This window comes from Chrysochloris asiatica, unplaced genomic scaffold (assembly GCF_000296735.1).
Source record: "Chrysochloris asiatica unplaced genomic scaffold, ChrAsi1.0 scaffold00020, whole genome shotgun sequence".
Taxonomy (NCBI): domain Eukaryota; kingdom Metazoa; phylum Chordata; class Mammalia; order Afrosoricida; family Chrysochloridae; genus Chrysochloris; species Chrysochloris asiatica.
Genome location: NW_006408538.1, coordinates 28290325 through 28297029, shown reverse-complemented (window position 1 = coordinate 28297029; position 6705 = coordinate 28290325).

Here is a 6705-nt window from a genome sequence, read left to right as displayed (position 1 = left end):
AAAAAAAAAAAAAAAAAAGATATTTGCAATGAATAAGTCATTGGTCTAGCAAAATTCTATCATGCGATTTCCAACATCAGTTCAATCACCAATGTCAAATTTTCCAACTATTGATCCTTCCTATTTGTTTTTAACCTCTGTATTCCAATCACCAGTAGTTATCAATACACCTTGATTGCAGGTTTGATCAATTTCAGACTAACGAAGTTGGTATAATTTTTCAATTTTATCATCATTGACTTTAGTTTTGGGTGTGTAAATTTGAATAATAGTGGTATTTACTGGTCTTTCTTGTAGGCATATGGATATTATCCTATCACAGACAGCTTTATTCTTAAAGCTAGATCTTGAAATATTCGTTTTTATGATGAATGCAATGCTGTTTCTTTTCAATTTGTCATTCCAGACATAGTAAACCATGTGATTGTGAGATTCAAAATGGCCAATACCTGTCCATTTCAGTTCACTAATGCCTATGATATCTATCTTATGTATTCTGTTTCCTTTTTGAGGACTTCCAATTTTCCTAGCTTCTTACTTTCTACATTCCATGGTCTAATTATTAATGGATGTTTGCGGTTATTTTTCCTCATTTTGAGTTGTGTCCCATCAGCAAATGAAGGTCCTGAAGGCTTTACTCCATTCACATGATGTTGGTCAACTCTACTTTGAGGAGACAGCTCTTCCCTAGTTGCATTTTGAGTGCCTTCCAACCTCAGGAGCTCATCTTCTGGCACTATATCTGGAAATATTCTGGTTCCATCCATAATGTTTTCATCTTGCACCGACTATACTTAACAATGTTCCCCTGTTATTTATAATGGTTTCAGTGGCTAAACATTCAGAAGTAGTTCACTTTTCCATCTTCCTAGTCTGTCTTAGTTTGGATGCTCAACTGAACCCGTGGTGTGTACTCCGCTGGTGTACCCACTGGCATTTAAAATACAGGTTGCCTAGCTTCCAGCATCAGAGCAGCACTCAGTCAACCACAGTACTACAAACTTGATAGATGAGTGGTGGATAAGAATCCTAAAGTTATATACAATTCTCATTTTTAACTTTAATTAACAAGTGAGAATATTGAGACTTACAGAAATAAGGTAACATGACTAAATCATGTTGTTGTTAGTTGTCAAGTGACATCAAGTCAATTCTGACTCATTGAGACTCTGAATATGGTTTCTGAGGCTTAAATCTTTGTGAGCACAGAAAACCTCATCTTTCTCATGGGGAGTGGCTAGCAGGTTAGTATAGCACTTATTGTATGAAGCCACTTTGCTCCTGCCTAAAATTATACAGCTGGTAAATTTTGAGGATTGGACCCAAATGCAATCCTTTTCCCAACCCCTTTTGCCAATACAGGGAATAACATTCACTTACATGGGACATCGGATCCAGCATTCATTGTAATGCTGTGGGATTGGGTTCCATCATACCCACTGGTTTGCTCTGTAAACTTGAGTCCATCATATTTCTTCCTCAGTCTTTCACCAGAGCTAGATAGCAGGTAAAGTGCTAGTTCACAAAGTATCTGGTTGTTTCCACTGTTCCTGGAAGAAAGCAAGCTTACTAAAGCAGTTGTCATTGAATCAATGAGTCAGAACTCATGGTGGCCCCCTGTGTGTCAGAGTAGATCTATTTTCCATAGGGTTTTCAATGACTGTTGTTTTTTGTTTTGTTTTGTTTTTTTAATTAGATAATGAGGCTTTTCTTCATCTGGGTGAAATTGTATTAACCTTTTAGTGGTTAAGTATGTTAACTGTTTGTGCCACCCAAGGACTCCACTCCAATGTTATTCTGTATTTAATGTGCTATTTTTGTTAGTTGCTGTCACATATGTCTGATGAATGGAGACCTATGTATAACAGCATAGTATCTGGTTTTGTGCCATCTTCACAATCACTGGAATATTTGAGTCCATTGCTGTGACCACCCTGTATTTTGAGTTCCTTCCAATCTAGGGGACTCATTTTCTAGCCCTGTATTTGGTAGGAGTCTATTATGTTTCTTAAGATTTACATTGACTGATTTTTTTGTATGTAGATCACCAGTCTTTTCTTCCAAAACATCTCTGGGTAGATTCAAACCTCCAAGATTTCAATTAGCAGTCAAATACATTAACCATTTGTACTACCCACTGTTTGTCAATCACTTATTAGCTGTAGTCTTTGGAGCACATTTTGCAAATTTTCAGACCTTTAGTTTCCTCATCTATAACATGGGATATAATAATATCAATCATACAAATCTGTTTTTAAGACTATCAACAATAATTCCACAGTAGTGGGAACAGTTAGACATTCATTAAGTGGCATCAGAAAAAATTAATTGCTTTGTAGCCCAAAACCAGGAGCAAGAATGATTTTCTGATTTAATTTCTACCAGAAAATAGTGGCAGCTCTTCATCTCCCAATCAGATAATTATAGAACTCAGCCATTAAGTGTGGTCAAAGGAGAGAATCTTGTGGATGTACCCCAGGTCTTTGTCATAGAAGGGATTTCAAGTGAAACTGGGTGTAGTTAATATTAACTCATGCTGAGAAACATCCTCTGTGGTGAGCAAGTCCGTTACAATGGTGAAATCCAAAAAACTTTGTTCCAGCCACAATTGTTTAATGAACAAAATATGACAACTTCATTTGAATGAGACTAATGGTGAACACATGGTCTGGCAAGGCAAAGACCACAAAATGCTGTCTCCAAAGAAACGTAATCATGTTTTGTAAATGTTGAATTCTGTTTTCACTTTTCAGTACCTGCAAGTGCCAGCAGAGACTGAGGAAGATGGCAGACAGGAAACAGAACATGACAAAAGACCATGTTGATGCTGCTGTGATCCTGAGATATTTCAACTAGCTGCCTGCAGCAGAATGAAAATGAGATGTATGGAATGAGAAAGGGTGCCAGGATATGGCCCTTGAAACATACTTAAGAGGCCTGTGCTTGGACAAATCTAATTCTCATACTGCCATAAGATGATGGCTCAACTAAGGAAGAAGAAAGTGAACCTTTAACTAGTGTCTACAGTTATCATACACACACACAATCTTAACATGTGAATTGCCTTCCAAGGAGCTATATTTATAATCTTCATTTTGTTTATTTATTACTTTTGGCTGGTCACAAAATATTAATAAGCTTTTGGGTCAATTCCAATGGTATAGGGTTATGGAGTTCAGAGCAGAGTTTATAGAATAGTGGATAAAAAGAAATGACAAAAGACAATACACTGAAATGTGACACCTTCTTGAGTCTCTTTTAAAGTTAAATATTTATGATTCAGTTGCATGAAAAGTCATAAATTACTTCAACTTCACATCTAGGGATAAAACAAAAATAGTATTATAGTGATTAAATGCAAGAGAAACATCAGAGTTTAAATTTAGGGCATCAGCAGAAATTGTAAGAAAGAAAGTTGACTTCCACAGAAGTGATTTGCAATGTCATCATAAAGTGGTGACAATAATATCTACTCCTAGAAATTTTGTCAGTCATAATGAAATAAAATGTGTGTAAACAATTCAGTTTCTTTTAACTTTACTTAAACTATCTATTAGTAAACTATATCCTCCATAACTTCACAAAAACATTATCAAGAACTGATGAGCGTCATTATTGCCATCCTCCTCCTCCATATAGACAGGATTTTATAAAATCAGCATTACATTGAATTCACTTTATTTATTATAAAAACTTTCCCTACAATTAATCCAATTATCTTAAATGCAATTGCATTAAAAACCCAAACAGGATTTATAGATTTGACAAACTGATTCTGAAGTTTTTATCTAAGATCATGCAGCCAAAAACAGTTGAATTAGAAGGCAACAATGGATATAAAATGTTTATCTTTGTTTTTCATGTAGAAGATTATGAATTTCTGTTTATAAATAGAGTAACTAGAAACTTAACATTGTTTTATAAAAATAAAAGAACAGCTTTTTATTCTATCACATTATATGTTGTTGTTGTTAAGTGCCATGAGTAGGTTCCAACTCGTAGAAACCCTATATAGGGTTTCCCAGGAGAGGATGGTGGGTTTGAACTGCTGAGCTCGTGGTTCAATGCTTATCATATAGCACCACATTAGGACTTATTATGTAAGAAAGAACTAAGTAGCTTTCCACCACTCAGCTGTCAGTTTGGTGTACTGTGGTGGCTTGTGTGTTGCTGCTATGCTAGAAGCTGCTACAAAACACCCAGAATGGACAGGTTTCAGGAAAACTTCCAGACTAAGAGAAAGGAGAAGCAGATTGTTTCAGAATGGTTAGTCACTGCAAATCTATGAATAGCAGAAAAACACAGTAGGATATAGTGCTATAAGATGACCCTTCAGGTTAGAAGTCACTAAAAATATTACTGGGGAGTAGAGTTGACCTTCATTATGTAGATGGAGCATAGCTTTGGGGACCTTCATTTGCTGATGGGCACAACTCAAAATGAGAAGAAATAGTTGTAAACATCCATTAATAACTGGGACATGCAATATACAAAGTATGAACTTAGGAAAATTGAAAACTATCAAAAAAGAAATGGAACACATAAAGATAGGCATCTTAGGCATAATTGAACTGAAACAGACTTGTAACAGCCATTTTGAATCTGGGAATGTTGTTTACTATGCCAGGAATGACAAATTGAAGAAGGATGACATCACATTGATTGTCAAAAACAACATTTCAATTTCTGTCATAAATTATAATGCCATCTACAATTAGATAATATCCATATGCCTGGAAGGAAGACCAGTTAATACCACTGTTATTCAAATTTATGTATAAGCCACTAAAGCCAATGATGAAGAAATTGAGGAATGTGGTGCGTAGGATAATCACTGCACTGCTTCTCCTCACCAGATGCTCCTTAGAAACCTATGCAGGGTCTCTGTGAATTGGAATTGACTAAACAGAAATTAACAACAACAAAAAATCCCAACTTATTCAGGCTGAAGTTGATCAAATATGCTATCAAGATGTATTGATAATTACTGGTGATTAGAATATCAAAGTTGGAAATAATGAGGAAGGATCTGTAGTTGGAAAATATGGCATTGGTGATAGAAATTATGCTGAAGACCTCATGATAGAATTTTGCAAGACCTAGTGAGGTTGGCCCAGGATCAGGCAGTGTTTTGTTCTGCTGTGCATAGGGTCGCTGTGAGTCGGTACCGACTCGATGGCACCTAACAATAACAATGACTTATTCTTTGCAAATACCTTTTTCCAACAACATAATTGGCAGCTATACATGTGGATCTGACCAAATAAAACACACAGGAATCACATTGACTACATCTATAGGAAGAGATGATAGAAAAGACCAATATCATCAGCTAAAACAAGGCTAGGCACCAACAGTAGAATACATCATCAAAAGCTCATATGTAAGTTCAGGCTGAAGCTGAAGAAAATTAAAACAAGACCAAGAGAGACAAAATATGAGCTTGAATATATCCCACCTGAATTTAGAGACAATCTCAAGAACAGATTTGATGCAGTAGACACTAATGGCCAAAGACCAGAAGAGTTACAGAATGACATCAAAAACATCATAAATGAAGAAAGTAAAAGGACAGGAAATAGACAGGAAAGAAAGAAAATGAATGTCAGAAGCAACTCTGAAACTTGCTTTTGAGGTTAAAGAAGCTAAAGCAACCAGAAGAAATGATGAAATAAAAGACCTGAATAGAAAATTTCATAGGCAGCTTGAGAAGACAAAGTAGAATATTATAATAAATGCCTCAAAAGAAGGTGGAAGAAATGCACAGAATCATTGTACTAACCATTTCAAATGATGTTCAATCATTTCAAGAGGTAGCATATAATGAAGAACCAATGGTATTGAAGAAAGATGTCCAAGTTACACACAAGGCACTGGTGAAAAACAAGGCTCCAGGAAATTACAAAATATAAATTGGAATGTTTCAACAAACTGATGCAGTGCTGGAGGACAACTGATTGGAAGAGATTAATCTTTGTGCCCATTTTATAGAAAGGTGACCAACAGAATGTGGAAATCATTAAGCAGTATCATTAATATCACATGAATGAAATGTTGCTGAATATCATTAAAAAAATGGTTGCTAGAGTACATTGACAGGGAGCTGCTGGAAATTCAAGCTATATTCAGAAGAGGATGTGAACCAAAGACATCATTTCTGACATCAGTATCTTGGCTGAAAGCAGAGAATAACAGAATGCTATTTACTTGTGCTTTATTGACTATGTAAAGGTATTCAACTGTGTGGATCATAGCTAACTATGGACAACATTGAGAAGAATGGGTATTCTAGAGCACTTAATTATGCTCATGAGGAACTTGTTCAAAGACAAAGAGGTAGTTGATCAAAAGATCAAGGGGATACTGAATGGTTTAAAATCAGGAAAAGTTTGTGTCAGGGTTGGTACCCTTTCACCATATTTATTTAATCTGCATAGTGGTCAAATAATGTGAGAAATTGAATTATATTAATTAAAAAAACATGGCATCAGGACTGGGGAAGACTCAATAACTTGTGATATGTGGATGACACACCTTGCTTGTTGGAAGGGAAGAGGACTTACTGACGAAGTTCAAAGACTACAGCATCAGTATGAATTGCAACTCAGTCTAGAGAAGACGAAAATCCTCACTACTAGATCAACATTATGATAAATGGAGAAAAGATTGAAGCTGTCAAATACTTCATTTTGCTTGGATCCACAA